Source organism: Macaca mulatta, chromosome 3 (genome assembly GCF_049350105.2).
Source record: "Macaca mulatta isolate MMU2019108-1 chromosome 3, T2T-MMU8v2.0, whole genome shotgun sequence".
Classification (NCBI taxonomy): Eukaryota; Metazoa; Chordata; class Mammalia; order Primates; family Cercopithecidae; genus Macaca; species Macaca mulatta.
The window spans coordinates 9094438-9108968 of NC_133408.1; positions in this window are offsets into that span (position 1 = coordinate 9094438).

Sequence of the window (14531 nt, forward strand, 5' to 3'; positions counted from 1 at the left end):
GGACTTGCAGACGTTGGGCACTTTGTAAGTGTTGTCTGTTGCCTTCATCTTTCTAAATCCTTTTCTATCCCTGGCCCCCTGGAACTTCCTTCACATCAGCCCCGAGGGTAAACCATGTCTAGGGTGAAATGTTTTCATGGCGTCCTTTTCTTTCTCTGGGAAAGGTGCAGTGAGTACCTCAGGATGCACCGTCAACATCCCCGTGCCACCGCCGCCATCCCATCAACCCCCACCAGGAAGGCCTTCAGAGGCCCGTGGGCGGCAGCCCCAGCTAGGAAAACAGGAGGGTGCGACCCGACCCAGTGCCTCCCAGATAAGGGCCTGGCAGGCAGGGGCTGGGCAAGTAACCATCCTACCTCCCATAGAGGCATCCTGGGCGCTTCCATTGTTCACTCTCCCGGGAACGCCCAGGGCTGCAGCCTTCTCTGCTGCTGGCACAGGAGGCATCTTTTCTTGCTGAATCGTGAACAGGATCTTGATAAGGCAGCCTTGGCCGTCGGGGATCATCAGATTTCACGTTCCTCTCCCACTCGGGAATAGAACAAGATTTGTGGGGGATGTGTGCTGTGAGCAGGCAAGGAGGCTCAGCTTCCCCAATCCCCCCAGGAGCCTGGAGAGAGGCCTCAAGACTGAGCCTGTGGGTGCACCCTTCCCTTGCTGAATATCACTGTGTGTGTGTGTGTGTTTGTGACCATGTGTGTGCCTGTCCGTGTGTGTGTGTGTGTGCGCGCGTGTGTATCTCTGGTGTGTGTCCCTGTGTGTATATGTTTCTGTGTGCATCTGTGTGTGTGTGTTTGTGACCATGCATCTGCCTGTCCGTGTGTGCGTGTGTATCTCTGGTGTGTGTCCCTGTGTGTATATGTTTGTGTGCATCTCTGTGTGTGTGTGGCCAGGTGTCTGCCTGTCCGTGTGTATGTGTGTGTGTCCGTGTGTATGTGTGTGTGTCCGTGTGTATGTGTATATGTTTCTGTGTGCATCTCCGTGTGTGTGTGTGTGGCCAGGTGTCTGCCTGTCCGTGTGTATGTGTGTATGTGTGTGTCCCTGTGTGTATGTTTCTGTGTGCATCTCCGTGTGTGTGTGTGTGGCCAGGTGTCTGCCTGTCCGTGTGTGTGTGTGTGTCCCTGTGTGTATATGTTTCTGTGTGCACCTCTGTGTATATGCTCTTGTGTGTTTTGTGGGTTGCAGTCTCAGAGCTCTAATTCCTTTGAAACAGCCCTTCAATCCCTGTAGGTGGGGAAAAGTTTGGAGTTGTTCATCCCTTTTTACTGGAGAAGGTCCACTAAAGAAGAACCAATGTCAGAAGCTTTTCTAAAAAGACACCCTGAGCCCAAAGAGTTCCTGGCTCCAGAGGAACTGCTGGCCAGGGAGGCGATGGGCACGAATCCCACGGCCCACGAGGTGGCGCTAGAGCCTCACGCACCTGCCCCTGCGGAGGGAGCGCGGAGTCCGCCCACGTTACCTCTCTGGTATTTTACTGCCAAGCTGCAGGTATCGCTCTATAACTCAGAGGCCAATTGTGGCACCACACGGAACTCCCCAAGGGCCATAGCCTCGTTTTATGGACTCTGAGACTCACATCCTGCTAGGGTCAGGGCAAAGGGGGCTCATTATTTTTGGTAATTGGAGCCCCTCAGGTAAAAGGGGTTCCGATTACCAAAAATAAGCAGAACCGTGATCACCTTGATGACAATATATTCTAGAGTTTCTTAAAAAGCATTTTTAATATTGTTTTGCTTTGCACAAGTTGGGTGCAGTGCAACTGAAGATGGGGACTCTGAGGCCTTTCATCTGTCAGAGTCAGTGTATGGCTGGCTGTGGAGCTGGAAGTGGGGGACCAGTCACAGAACCCCCTGAAAGCTGTTGGGACTTGGGAAGAAGATTGGGACCAATGAGTTTCGTGGCCTCCTGCTGTTGGCTGGAGCCTGTGTCCCCAGGTCCAGGCCTAAGAAGAAGAGGACTTCAGAATTGACCATCTTCAAGTCTCCTGCTGGCGGTAGCTTTCATGTCTCTCTCAGGGGTCCAGTGTCCCCACAGGCTGGCCTGGCACGGTCATCATGGCTGTGGGCTGCTGCTGGCACCCACTCCTGCCTGCCTCTCTCCTGCTCTTCACCTGTCCCCATGCCCATGAAAGGGTCAGCATCCACAGCTCCAGTCCCCAGGCCCAACCCCTGGGACAGACATGTCTTGGTTTTGGCCTCTGGGGCTGAACAGCCTAAGTGTTGTCACTCAGACTGTTCGAGGACCTCTTGAACAGTCTTGTACTGGACCGTTTCAGGGTCTAGTACAACAGACACTTTCACCTTCTAAGCCTCTCATTCATAACCAGCTTCAGCCAAAATGACCCCTCTCCACTGCAGCCTCCTCTTCAGCATTTTCCAACTTGCCTGGCATCTCCAGGACCCGGGAACCTTAGCACATCTCTACCTGCCTGCCTACAACGTCCCCAAGATGCGGGACAGTGGCCCCTTGCCACCCCTTAAATTCTCTCTTGCCCCCAAGGTACCTGGGACAAACCTTGTGCTTAGAAAGAATAGAACAAATACTCATAAAACAATTTAATGTCCAAGCTCTTTCTTTCCCTACAGAGTCCTTGCTTCTCTGCCTCTTTCCCTTCTTCTCTCTCTCTCTCTTTCTGTCTCTCTCTGTTTCTCTCACCCTCCATCCTTATCTAAAAGGAAACTTTATTTAAACCCAGGGGCAAGAACTTGATGAGGCAGCTTTAACCATCAAGGATCATTACTTTTAATATTTCTCTCACACTCCACAGTAGATCTGAGCCAAAAGATGGAGAAAGGACTCCCCTGCTCTGAAATATGGCAAGATTTGGGGAAGCCAGTGTGCAGAGGACAGGCTTCCTCCACGAACCTGGACAGGGCCTGGAAAGAGATCTTGGGACTAAACGTGTGGATACACACTTCTCTTTTCAAATGCTGCTGGATGAGTGTGTGTGTGTGTGTGTGTTGTTTGCTGCAATATCATATTGCAGTTCATATTGATGGGAGAAGTTTGCACTTGGTCCCCCTCTTAACTGGAGAATAACCCCCAAAGAAGAGCCACTGTGAGAAACTTTGGAGCAGCAGATCTATAGATGGCCCTTGGGGTGTGGGGTCATCACAGTCACTGAAACACGAGCCTCCTGCAGACTGCACCAGCTGTGCCCTCCAGGGCCCAGGCTCGGTCCCTCTTCCCACAGTGCGTGGGAATCTCTCCACACAGGGGCTGTGCTGCTCTACTGAGTCAGCGTAGAGGTGTTTGATGTCACGAGGAGAGCAGGGCCGGCCAACATCGTTGGATGAAGGCTTCAGTCATATTTCCACAAAAAACAGACGTGTTCTCCTTTGTTGATCCTCAGTAAGGGCACACCGATGTGATTGCTGTTATTAATATACGCTCTTTAGTTTGTCACAAAAGGTGCTGTGTCCCAGCGCTATTACCATCTGTGAAGGTTTGTTTTGCTTTCTATCTCTTAATCAGATGTCCTCAAGTTCAAAGAAGCAGTTTGTTATACATGTTTAGTCGTTGATGCAACCACCAAAGACATCATTGCTTTCTAATGAAGGGAAAAATCATTCCTTTCTAGTGAAAAATCTTCAAATTTGGAGTCAGAGTCCCCACCAATCTCACTAAGAACCTGTTTCCATGTGTTTGTGTCTGAGACACTCGTTGATTATTTCATCTCCTTCTCAGATAGAGTTCAGAAAAGCACCTCAGATTTAATAAGGAAAATGTAGGCACATTAACTCCTAATGGAGTAAAGAGAAGATAAGAGACCATTGTGCTTCTCAGGTGCCCAGAAACTCCTGTTGTTTTAGTGTAATATTGTCAGCCTCCCATTTGTTCACTCCAAGATCATTTATTAAAGAAGACGGAGAAGGAAAGCGATGTGAGCTGAGCACTTTCACGGGGCCGGGTGCTCGCTGCACGCAGGCTGGGGTCTGAGACGGATAGAGCTAGTCCCAGCCCCCTAGGAGCTCAAAACAGTGCAGCAGCTCTAAAAATGAGGCTTCCAGACCACCTGCCTCTGAATCACAGGGTTTGTGTGTTAACAATGTGCATTTCTGAGTGTGGCCCAGATCTATGCTGTCTTTACTGCCCATGCTACAGAAGCACCGCCTGGTGGATAACTAGACAAGTCAAGTGAAATCCTAGCCCAACATTGTACATGTTGTGTAAGGGAACAGCCACTGAAAACCAAGATGATGGCAAACACTTAGCTCATGATCCATCACAGGCCTGCACTGAGTGCTGCAGGTGTAAACTCCTGTAATGCTGCAACAACCTTTCTAGGTGGTGTCTGCTGTCGCCTCATTTTGTGGGTGGGGAAACTGAGGCACAGAGCGGTCAAGTAACTTTCCAAGGTCGCACAGCTGGAAGGCTGAGTGGAGGTGGGATGCTAACCCCAGTGGTCTAGCTTCAGAGTCCAGGATCTTGAGTGCTAGGCTACCCCGCCTCTGCTAGGGTGTTAGAACGAAGACCCTCTGTGTTAGAAGGATAACTAACCACTTAGAAAATTCCGTCTTTGAAGGTTTGGGCTGAATTGTAGATTTACAAACTGGGACTGAAATTTGGAAATACTGGACCCAATGAAATTAGAGAAAAAGAATGGTTTGGTTGGAAGAGAGATGAACAAAGGTATGCAGGACCTTTATAAAGAAATAATTAAGACTGTTGCCCTGGGAAGAAGCCCTGGGGTTCCCATTTGAAAGTACACTTGAAGGGAGGAGAGGACCAGCTGAACCAACCTGGGGCCCAATGGAGGCTTCTTCAGCCCGTGGAGCCAATTTCATGCTCCTCCAAGAGATGGCGCTGGCGTTTCTGAAACCGGAATGGGTGCCTCTCATTCCAAAGCTCCCCAGAAGTCCCTGGGCTCCTATTTTGTTTGTATGTTTGCTTCAAACCTGGAAAACCTTTACCTCTGTTCCTCCACAGTAGGGAAAATACACTCCTCTGCTGGTGTGAGGTAGATGAGGCAACTGGCCATAATCAAAGTGTTTTAAGCTAAGTGTCTGTAGATCTGTAGGCAGGAACTGAGAAACAGAACTCATTCCTGTTGAGTATCCACCAGGTGAGCCGTTGCACAAACCCCTAATCTTCTCGACAAGGATTCTGTTGAATAGGTTATTATTTTTTTAATCCTGAAATCAAGGCTCTGAGTGGTGAGATTGCTTGCCAAGCGACACGGCCCATGCATGCTAGAGCTGGGATGGAAACCCGGGCAGGTCTGATGCCTCTGCCAGCTCCGTTTCCACCACACCACTCTGCCTCAGAGGACTGTGTAGATATCTCTGCCTATGGGATGAGCCATCAGTCATCAGTGTGCTCTGAATATAACCCGCCCCCACACCAAAAAAGGGAAGCTGTTAAATTCCAGGTGCTAATTTGTTTTCTTAGTATTTGCTTTTCTCCTGAAGGTGGAAGCCATCCGATTAATCAAGGGCTTCAGTTAGTTGCATGCAGGCTAGCTCTAGGGTTTCGTGTGCTTCCTGCTCCAAATTGCTGTGTGACCATCGCCTATAATCCACGCAGCTTAATATCCCTTACAGGAACAGTCAGTGAGGACTTCCTTTTTAGGAAATGAAAAGCAAACAGAAAGGTCTTTTATTTCAAGGTTCCTGAATTTCCCACCCTCTGGTCCTACTTTACATCTTCAAAGTTTAAGTGTGAAACAAAGGAAAAGAAGAAAAGATGTGTCACAGGAGGACTGGAGTTAAGAGTCCCATAGCTGCCAAGAGTGGGGCCAGGACAGAGTCCAGATGGGTGGCCTGCCCCCACTTCACAGCCACCTCCTTCTCCTCTTGCCCTGGGCAATGCCCCACTCCGCAACCTACTGCTTCCCTCTCAGACATTTGCTCAAGTCTGTATCTCTTGCCTCCTATCCCAGTATTTCCAACCCAGCTGTGTAATGCATTCCTCACCTGACAGGACACTGAACTTTCTTATCAGATCCCTGACTGCCTCTGAATCCATGCACACATTTTCTTTGGTTCCCAGCTCCTACAGAGAAAAGCCCCCACTCGTTGCTTCTGAAGAAACTCGGCGATTTGTCGGTGGCTCATTTGCCACCACTCCGCTCCGCATTTCCCACGCTGCAGCCACAGTGGCCACCCCATTTTCCTCATTTCCAGTTTCCTCAGTTTGCTTATACTTGGAAACTCATCTTTCTAGAACTCCTTAGCCCTCTGTTTCTCCCTGCCAACATTTTTCCCATCCTTGTAGGCCCTGCATAAATACTCTTTTTCTCTAGTGACTTCTGCAAAGTAACCACTCCCTCCTCGGACTGCCTGTGACATTACGAATGTCACTGTGTAGCTGGAAAGCTCTTTGCATCATTCAGAAGTGGGGTCTTATTCATTTTGAAATGTCCAGAGTCTAGCCCAGTGCCGGGCACTTTGCAGATGTGTAATACCTGTTGACTGGCTGAGAGAGTGAATGAATTATTGAATGAATGACTCTGTGCACACGACCCATCCTAACCATTTGAGCTCCATGATCTCCAGGAATTCAGGATGTTCTACTGATTGGTGAAGGCAGTTAAGCACAATTTTTGTGTCTTTAACGCAAAAGGCAAAAACAAATATGGTTTGCCCTCTGTTTATCTTTCCCTGAATAGATAGACGATAGCAGACACGTGACATCATAAAGGGTAACCACAAAGATACACCAGAGAAAAACGGATTCTGCTGGTCGAACAACTAAAATTGTCTGTCTTAGCATTTGTGAATACTATTTATTGGGTTTATTCAAAGATAATGGTAACTGTTCATGCTCTTATACAATGAACTGTAATTCTCTAAAACCATTTTCAAAGTCAAGTCAAGTAGTTTAGATTTTGTTTGACTGACCTTATTAAAAGAGCATGAAAATAAATCTTTTGAGATTCACCAGGATAGACGTCAGAGAGACCTGAGATGCGTTAGTCTCTAGGGAGTGTGGGCAACAAATTAGATGATGTAGCTTCTCTTATTTCATCTTGGAGTCTAGCCAGGCTCCAGAAATAAGATTGTCCCCACCTTCCACTTAAGTAACTAAACACATGCTCCGGCCATAGAATTACCCTGATCACTGACGCGGTGATGTTTTCTTGGCTCCAGCCTTTTAGATCAGTTGTCCACTCTGCCCGCGTTCCCCAGATAATTTGCAAACACTGTTCCACTTTGTTTCCTGTAACTATAGCCAGAGACATGTGGAACAGTGAAGAGAGTCATTATTTCCATCACCGTTCATAAGCAATTTTCTTACTTAAACCACATCGCTCCAACCCTCCCCTCAGAAAACAACCCAAACCGAGAATATGTTTTCTTAAGAAACCTCAGTCAAATATCTCGGCTGGTTTTCCATTTTCTTTTAGCAGATTCCAGGAAACAGGGGTGTAGGGGTGCCTTAGGAAGCCCCAGCTTCTGAGATTCCAGACAGGACCCTCCCATCCCCATCCCGAGAAAGGTTAGCTAGGGGTCAGGTGTGTGTGTTTTGTTGTGTTTTCTCTTTCTCCTAGTACATGCAAAGGGTAAGTTCAGGTTTTTCCGCTTTATTCTCTCAAGAAATGATTGCTTAAAAAAAGAAAAAAACTGATCACACGTGAGGTTTTCCTTTCTCTTAGGTACAGATGATGACAGTTGCTGGGATACTTAGCTGCTTGTTTCTATGCAGTGCTGGAACCCCGGTGAATCTTAGCAAAGACCCTGCACTCTTTCCTGTGGGCAGCTGCTGCCAGGGACTAGAGAGAAGTGAGGTGAGACCTGTCTGTTTCATAGAGTCTCCATTCCCCAGGAAATCCTCCCCCACATCACTCATGACTGTGCTCCCCAAGGATTCATAAACAAAGACATTTTCCCCACCAAGACCTGCAGTATCTAGGAATCCCTCTTTCCTTCCAACTGTCAGACCTCTCCCACCCTCAAGGTGAGAAGTCTCCAGTGTTCTGGGAAGCAACAAAATGTGTGACTCAGTTGCCTGCCTTGTAACTATCCCACGAAGGGCCACAACCCATGGGACCTGCCCCTTCTGAGGCAGGTTGACTTTCTGGAGGCCTCAGCAAAGAAAACGAGATGGAGTCAAGCCACAGCTGCCACCTCTTTTGCCAGAGGAGACTCCAAGACTCACAGTAGGCCAGGTGATAGCCTTTCCCCCTTAGAACAAGCTTTAAGGAAAGATAAGGGCTTATTGCAAAGAAGTCGCTTCATCCATCATCTGTGTAAAACAATTACCTTTCACTTTCTGAGCCTCTCTTCAAATAAACTTCTTTCCTTATCCTCTGAACTGCTGCTCTCACTAAGCAAACGCCATACATGGGACTTCCTTTACAAGCAAGGGAGCAAATGACAAGCATTCTTGTGGCTGAACAGTGGCAAAACACCTTCCAGATCATGAGCTGAGCCATCCTGTTTAGGAAGATGTGTAGAAACTGCCCTCATGGCTCATGACCGCTGTTCTGGCAAGAGAGGCTCCCGGCATCCGAAAAGCGAGAACAGGAGGTAACTGGAAGGGATTCCTCCAGTTCCAGAGACTCGAGCTGTGAAACAAACAACAGTCCAAGAGTGCTCATGCACTGAGATAGGGATGATAACTGCTACCTTCGCTTGGCTACTGCCTGTCAGGCTCTGGGCTTTATCTTAGGTATATCATCTCATTGCAGCCTCTGAAGAACCATATTTTATAGATAGAAAAACTGAGGTTTAGACAGATTAATAAATTGGGCAAAGACATAATCTCACAACTCATAAATGGTAGGGCTTGGAGTCAGACTCAGAAATCTCTGCTCCTAACCAGCCCTCATGCTCAACTCTCCTCCTCTTGCATAGCAGGGACTGTCCTGCTTCCCATGATGATTTTGCATGATGATGTGCTGGGCTGAGGAAGGGCAAGGATGCTCTTGCTTCTGGAAGGGGATTTTAAGGGAGATGGTGGCTCCTTTCCCTGTGTGCACAGGAGCCAGATTATATTAAACAGATAACTATTCCAGATGGATCGTAGTCAACTAGAAAGAGCCAGAATCTTGTAGGAGAATAAAACCAGGTCTCCTTAAAAGAATATGACACTACTAAATATGTCACCAGGACATCTCAGATCTCTGCAGGTCTCAGTGGACTCATGCTGTCCCCGACCTCCTGCCCCTGTCCTGATACTGCAACCCTGGTTTTCTTCTGGACCCCTATATCTCAGTGAGTGTCTCCCACTGCCACCCCATCACTCTCCCAGAGACCATCTCCCCACATCCCTGTGGCCAAAGTGTAATTGAGTTCTGTCTTTTCTTTTGATCTCCTACACGCTTGAAAATCCATCCACTTCTTTCCAATTCCATTGCTGTCACTCAAATTTGGATCACTGAAATAGCCGTCCATCTGGTCTACCCACCATGTAGTATTGTGTAGTTACGTGTGTGGCTTTGCAGCCAGACAGCTTGTTTGGCATCTTGTTTGTTTATTCTCTGTGTATTTTCATGTCTTCATCTTTAAAATGGGAATCATAATAGTACCTTTTATTTTTTGAGACGGAGTCCCGCTCTGCACCCAGGCTGGAGTGCAGTGGCACGATCTCGACTCACTGCAACCTCTGCCTCCTGGGTTCAAGTGATTCTCCTGCCTATGCCTCCTGAGTAGCTGGGATTACAGGCACCTGCCACCATGCCTGGCTAATTTTTGTATTTTTAGTAGAGACAGGGTTTCACCATATTGGCCAGGCTGGTCTCGAACTCCTGACCTCAGGCGATCCACCCACCTTGGCCTCCCAAAGTACTGGGATTACATGCGTGATCCACTGCACCTGGCCAATGGTACCTATTTTATTGGGTGCCTGTGCTTCATTTAAACACTTAGAACTCTGCCAAGCACGTAGTAAATCAACCAAAGATCATGGTCATTAATGCTACCCACTCTGACCTCCCTGCCATCCATCCTTCCCTCTGCAGCCAGTATAACCATCTGCCTGCTGCTTAAGACCCTTCCACAACTCCTCACCGTATTCAGGATAAAGCGAATAGTCTTTGACCTGCCAGGACTTGCTCAACGTGGCCCTCATCCTCTCCCCAGCCCCTTTTCACCTCTTGCCTCCCAACTTCTCCTGGCTTCACCCTTGTGTTCCAGGCCTTCTGCTCTCTGCTCCCCTCACCACGAGGACTTCTTGGGACTCATTCATCTCAGATTGCAATCACCTTCTCTCCCTTCTTTGTCAACATACCTCCTTCTTGTCATTCAGTTCTCAGTTCAAGTGTGACTTCCTCAGGGAGGCCTTCTGTAACTCCTGTTACTTGGCTCATGTCCCTGTGGGAGGTTTTTATTTGTTTGCAGGACTTGTTAGTTAATTTCCATCTCCCTATGTGTGTGCACTGGCCTGGAGTTTAACACATACGTGGTAGGTGCTCAATATGATCTATGGCATGAGAGTTTCATGAAATAGTACCCTCCCCTCTCCCATGACTTCTAGCAGCTAACTCCTCCCTGCAAGGACTTCCTCAGCCTAGGGATTGAAGGTCAGGGTGGAAGCGGCTGCCTTTCTGGCTGCTGTTTTCAAGGTCCTGCTGTCTTTCCAAGCTTTGGCTGGAGAAGACGGAAATGTCACTAGCAGATGGGATGTTACCATCTCCCATGCACATTTGCATCCACAGTCATAAGAAATCCTCACGATGACTCACATGTCAGGTAGAGTCATTACTCTCCTTGTTTGTTAACTTGCAAAAAGAGGGCAGTGATGCAGAGGAGACAGCCTCAGCGGACGCCAAGGAAGCTCAGGAGGTAAAAAGGCTTAGTGGCATTGTTCGGCATTGGGTTAAAATGACCCAGTGCTACCTTTATACACCTGCCTGGATCTGTCCGTTGCGGGATGGCCTAGTCAGGCATCTCTGTGCAACTGCAGCCATTTGCTGAAGGGGATAATACACCTTCTGGCAGCTGCGGCCATCTGTCCTTCATCGTGAGGGGATCTGGGCAGGTGCCATTGTACCTGCCATGCTAATTTTGGCTTCCTGAATTCTCTTCTCATTTACTGATTCTGCCCTTTCCCCTATCCCTTCCCCCACTTATTCGATCACCAATTAATCAGTCTGGAAAGAGTTTTATCTGAATGAGTCTCTAGTATTATATGGCCTGATGGTGCAGGGGTGGTGATGTGCCTGGGTATATAGGATTCTTGGCCTGGGATACCTGACACTAAGGGGATTATGTGGCTTAAGTAGTTAACCATAAAGAATGAAGATAAAAGGAATTTAGCCTTTTCCATTGGAGTTTTTGTTTTCCAACCCCTCCAGTTCCTATTCTTGTGAGCAAAGTTCCTACCAAACTGAGTGACTATGTAATATTTATCTTTGCAAAATGTCCAGCAGCAGTAGGACCCATGTCCCACAGACCTTGCTTCTTTTCAGCAACTTTTTCTTTGTCAAGGGTTTCAGTGCATGCTTGATTTCTCCTATCGAGGGAGGCACAACGGATAGCACCTCCCTCCTCAAACTGAGAGGACATGGAGAGGCTGGTCCCATCCATGCCTGAGACCTTGGTACCCACTCATGGTGGAGCAGGAGGAAACAGGGATCGTTCAACACTCAAGTCTGTTCACTGTTCAGGCTTTTAGGGAGAAGGAGGCCAGGCAGAGGGATAATACCCTTCTGTGTGGTGGTTTAATTTTTGTGCAAATATCTGGAGTCCTCTTATTGTCCAAGTAGATTATTCATGCTGTAAAACTTGAGATAATTGGCTATCCTTTTGGAGTCAGAGGGTTTCCTTTTAGAGTCAGAATGTTTGTTGGAACCTCCAGGGAGGCAGAAAGTGCAGGCACCAGCAGAAGAAGTCAGCAAAAAGCTCCAAGGAGGTTTATTTAACGTATCATCATCATCATAATCATCATCACAATTATTCTTTTTCATTTTTTGCCTCTCTGGAAAGATGGGGCTCCAGTTTCCATTGAGTGAAGTTTTAAGCTGGCTCATATCTTAACCCACTTACTTTCTGACTTTCTGCTCTCCTGCACTCCAATAGGCTGAGATGTCTGTAAATCCGTGCCACCAACTATGGTTTTCAGACAGTCTGAAGATTATTTCAACCGGACCAGAGATTGATTTCAGTTTTCCGCAAGTAGAAACAAGCTCAAGTCAGCTCAGCAACCTGGCAACTTACGTGACTTGGAGCCACTCTTTTTGTTTCTTCCTCTTCTTTCCCGTTAGCAAACTCCTAATATCTCTTGGCATCAGGACCTGATCTCTTGCTGTAGGACCCGCACCAATGAATACCACTCAACCAAAGTGACCCTGGGACAGACCCAGTATAAACACAGTCCCTCGTGAGTCAAGCATCTGGGATAAGTGAGCAAACACTGGGCTGAAAACCTGGGACTGGGTGTTATTTAAGGGCTATCACCTGCTCCTTGGTTCTCATTGTAGCCCGAGGCTGGCTGGGTCAGAGGGTGCATGTCTCGTCCAGAACCACACAGAGGCCAACATTTTATCAACACTCACCAACCAAGTAAACACTTGACCGGCTTACTTTTTCCTGGCTTTGCTCAACTTGATAACAGAGAAGGTGTTCTGGAGAGAGACGGGATGGCAGTGTTAGCAGAAATAACTGCTCTAATCTCAGCAGTGGGAGGATTCGCTGCTGGGCCTTCCTCATGGGTGGGGAAGAACATTTCTCACCCAAGTCAAGAGTGGTATTTTTCCCCCAGTGAAGCTGCTGTGTCTGACTTTGTTGAGGATGTGGGAGGAACTATTTAATTACTATAAGGTGGGAAAGACTGAGCAAAAAGATTGTTTAACAGCCCAAACGATTGAGACAGTCCAATTAAAGAGCTGACCCTTCAGTCTTCTCATGCGTGATTCCTGCCATTCCTGGAAGATCTGCTTTCCTTGTTTGCGGGACATTTGTGAGGCCAACACCTCCTGAGGAAAGGCAGGAGTTTAGTTTATAACTAAACTCCTTAGTTATAAATGGGATTATAAGAATATTGGTAACAAGGGATCCAGAGAGTATTATAGTAGACAGACTGAATGCTCAATCAAAAATTGTGCTTCTATTTCATGAGAGTCTTTAGGAAGTGGGAATGTTGAGATGGGAAAGATACAAAACAATTAGAGAAGATGTTTGTGGAGGAGATTTTCCCTCCCAGCCAGGTCATAAACTCCTGGGTCAAATCTCTCCATAGATTCCTATTTGCGTTAGGAGTTTAACTGGGGATGTAACATGTCGGAAGGAATCCAACCCATATTTCACAAGCAGGTGAGAGAGAGTGAAGTGGCTAATGACCAACATCTTTAGGCACAACTTGAGTAATACGGAACTGAAATTTTTTTCCTGGGGCAAAAGACCTGCCAACAGCTGCTCTTGGAGATATGCCAAGGCTGGGCCATCAGAGAGTGAAGAGCAAGTCAGGGAAAGAAACTGAGGGTAATAAATATACCTTGGTCTTTTCAGGATCCTTATAGAAACAGGTTCACCTGCCAAAACATGACACTTTCCAATCCTATTGTACTTGTCTGTGATTAGAAGAAGGTCACCACTTTGATGCACTGGAGAACACGAGAGTATACGATCAAAAGGAGAACAGGTGAGTGAGGTGAGGGCAGCCTTCCTTTCTTACTCAGGTGGCAATGATGCCCTGCAAGGAAATCTTTGCAAGCTCTGAGAAATTAGAGCAGAAGAAATAAAAATCAAGGGCTTACTGTGTTTGATGGAGTAAAAAGTTCAATAAATGCCCTTTCAAGTCAGAATGATCATTCATGCCATCAACATTTATTTAATACTTCTTAGGTGCCAGCAGCAACCTAAGCATTAGGGATAAAATAAGAAGAGAGGGTGTCTTTGCAGTCACTGAGCTAAAATGTTGCTGTATGGATAGGGGCTAATTGAAGACATGGCTACCACAATGATGTGCATTTTTTCGAGAGTTTTACCAGGCTTCAAACCTTTTGGTGGAGAACATACAAGGTTTAAGAGTAAGACATCTAATGCTCAACTACTTGCATAACTTCAAGTGCAAAGACCCCAACTTCAGAAATGTCCCTTTAAGCCTCCTGACCTCTTCAAGGCTAAGGTTCTTAATTTTGCTATACCCAGAGGAATGGGACTACTGGGTCACTCAATGGGCAATGCAGGCCCTCCCAGGTGGGTGCCTGGAGCAGCAGTGACTACCGATGACTTCCCATCTCTGCCCTCACTTGGGGCCTGTTGCTTTTGGCCCTTGGTCTAAGCCCTGCCCGTATATGTCCTCTGGCTCAAGCTCTGATGATCACATGAGGCACTTTTCCTTAGACCCAAAAACAGGATTGTTGGTCAGCTAGCAGAGTGGGCTGGTGGCCCCCTGGCAAGGATGCTGGCTGTGACTCAAAGGCACCAGGATTGGGCAGGGGAAAACCCCTTTAGGGAAAACCAATGAAGGTCCTTGGGGGAAAAGAACGAAGACTTGTGGTGGGGAATTGGCGACTCTGGGCAAAAATAGACCTAGAAGAAAAGCAAAGGCATCACTGCCAGGAACCAGGTCTGCTGGGAAGTGCTGGGGGAAGGCCAACCAGGAGCACCTGGTCAGGAAGCCAAGGGGACCACAGCCTCTGTGCT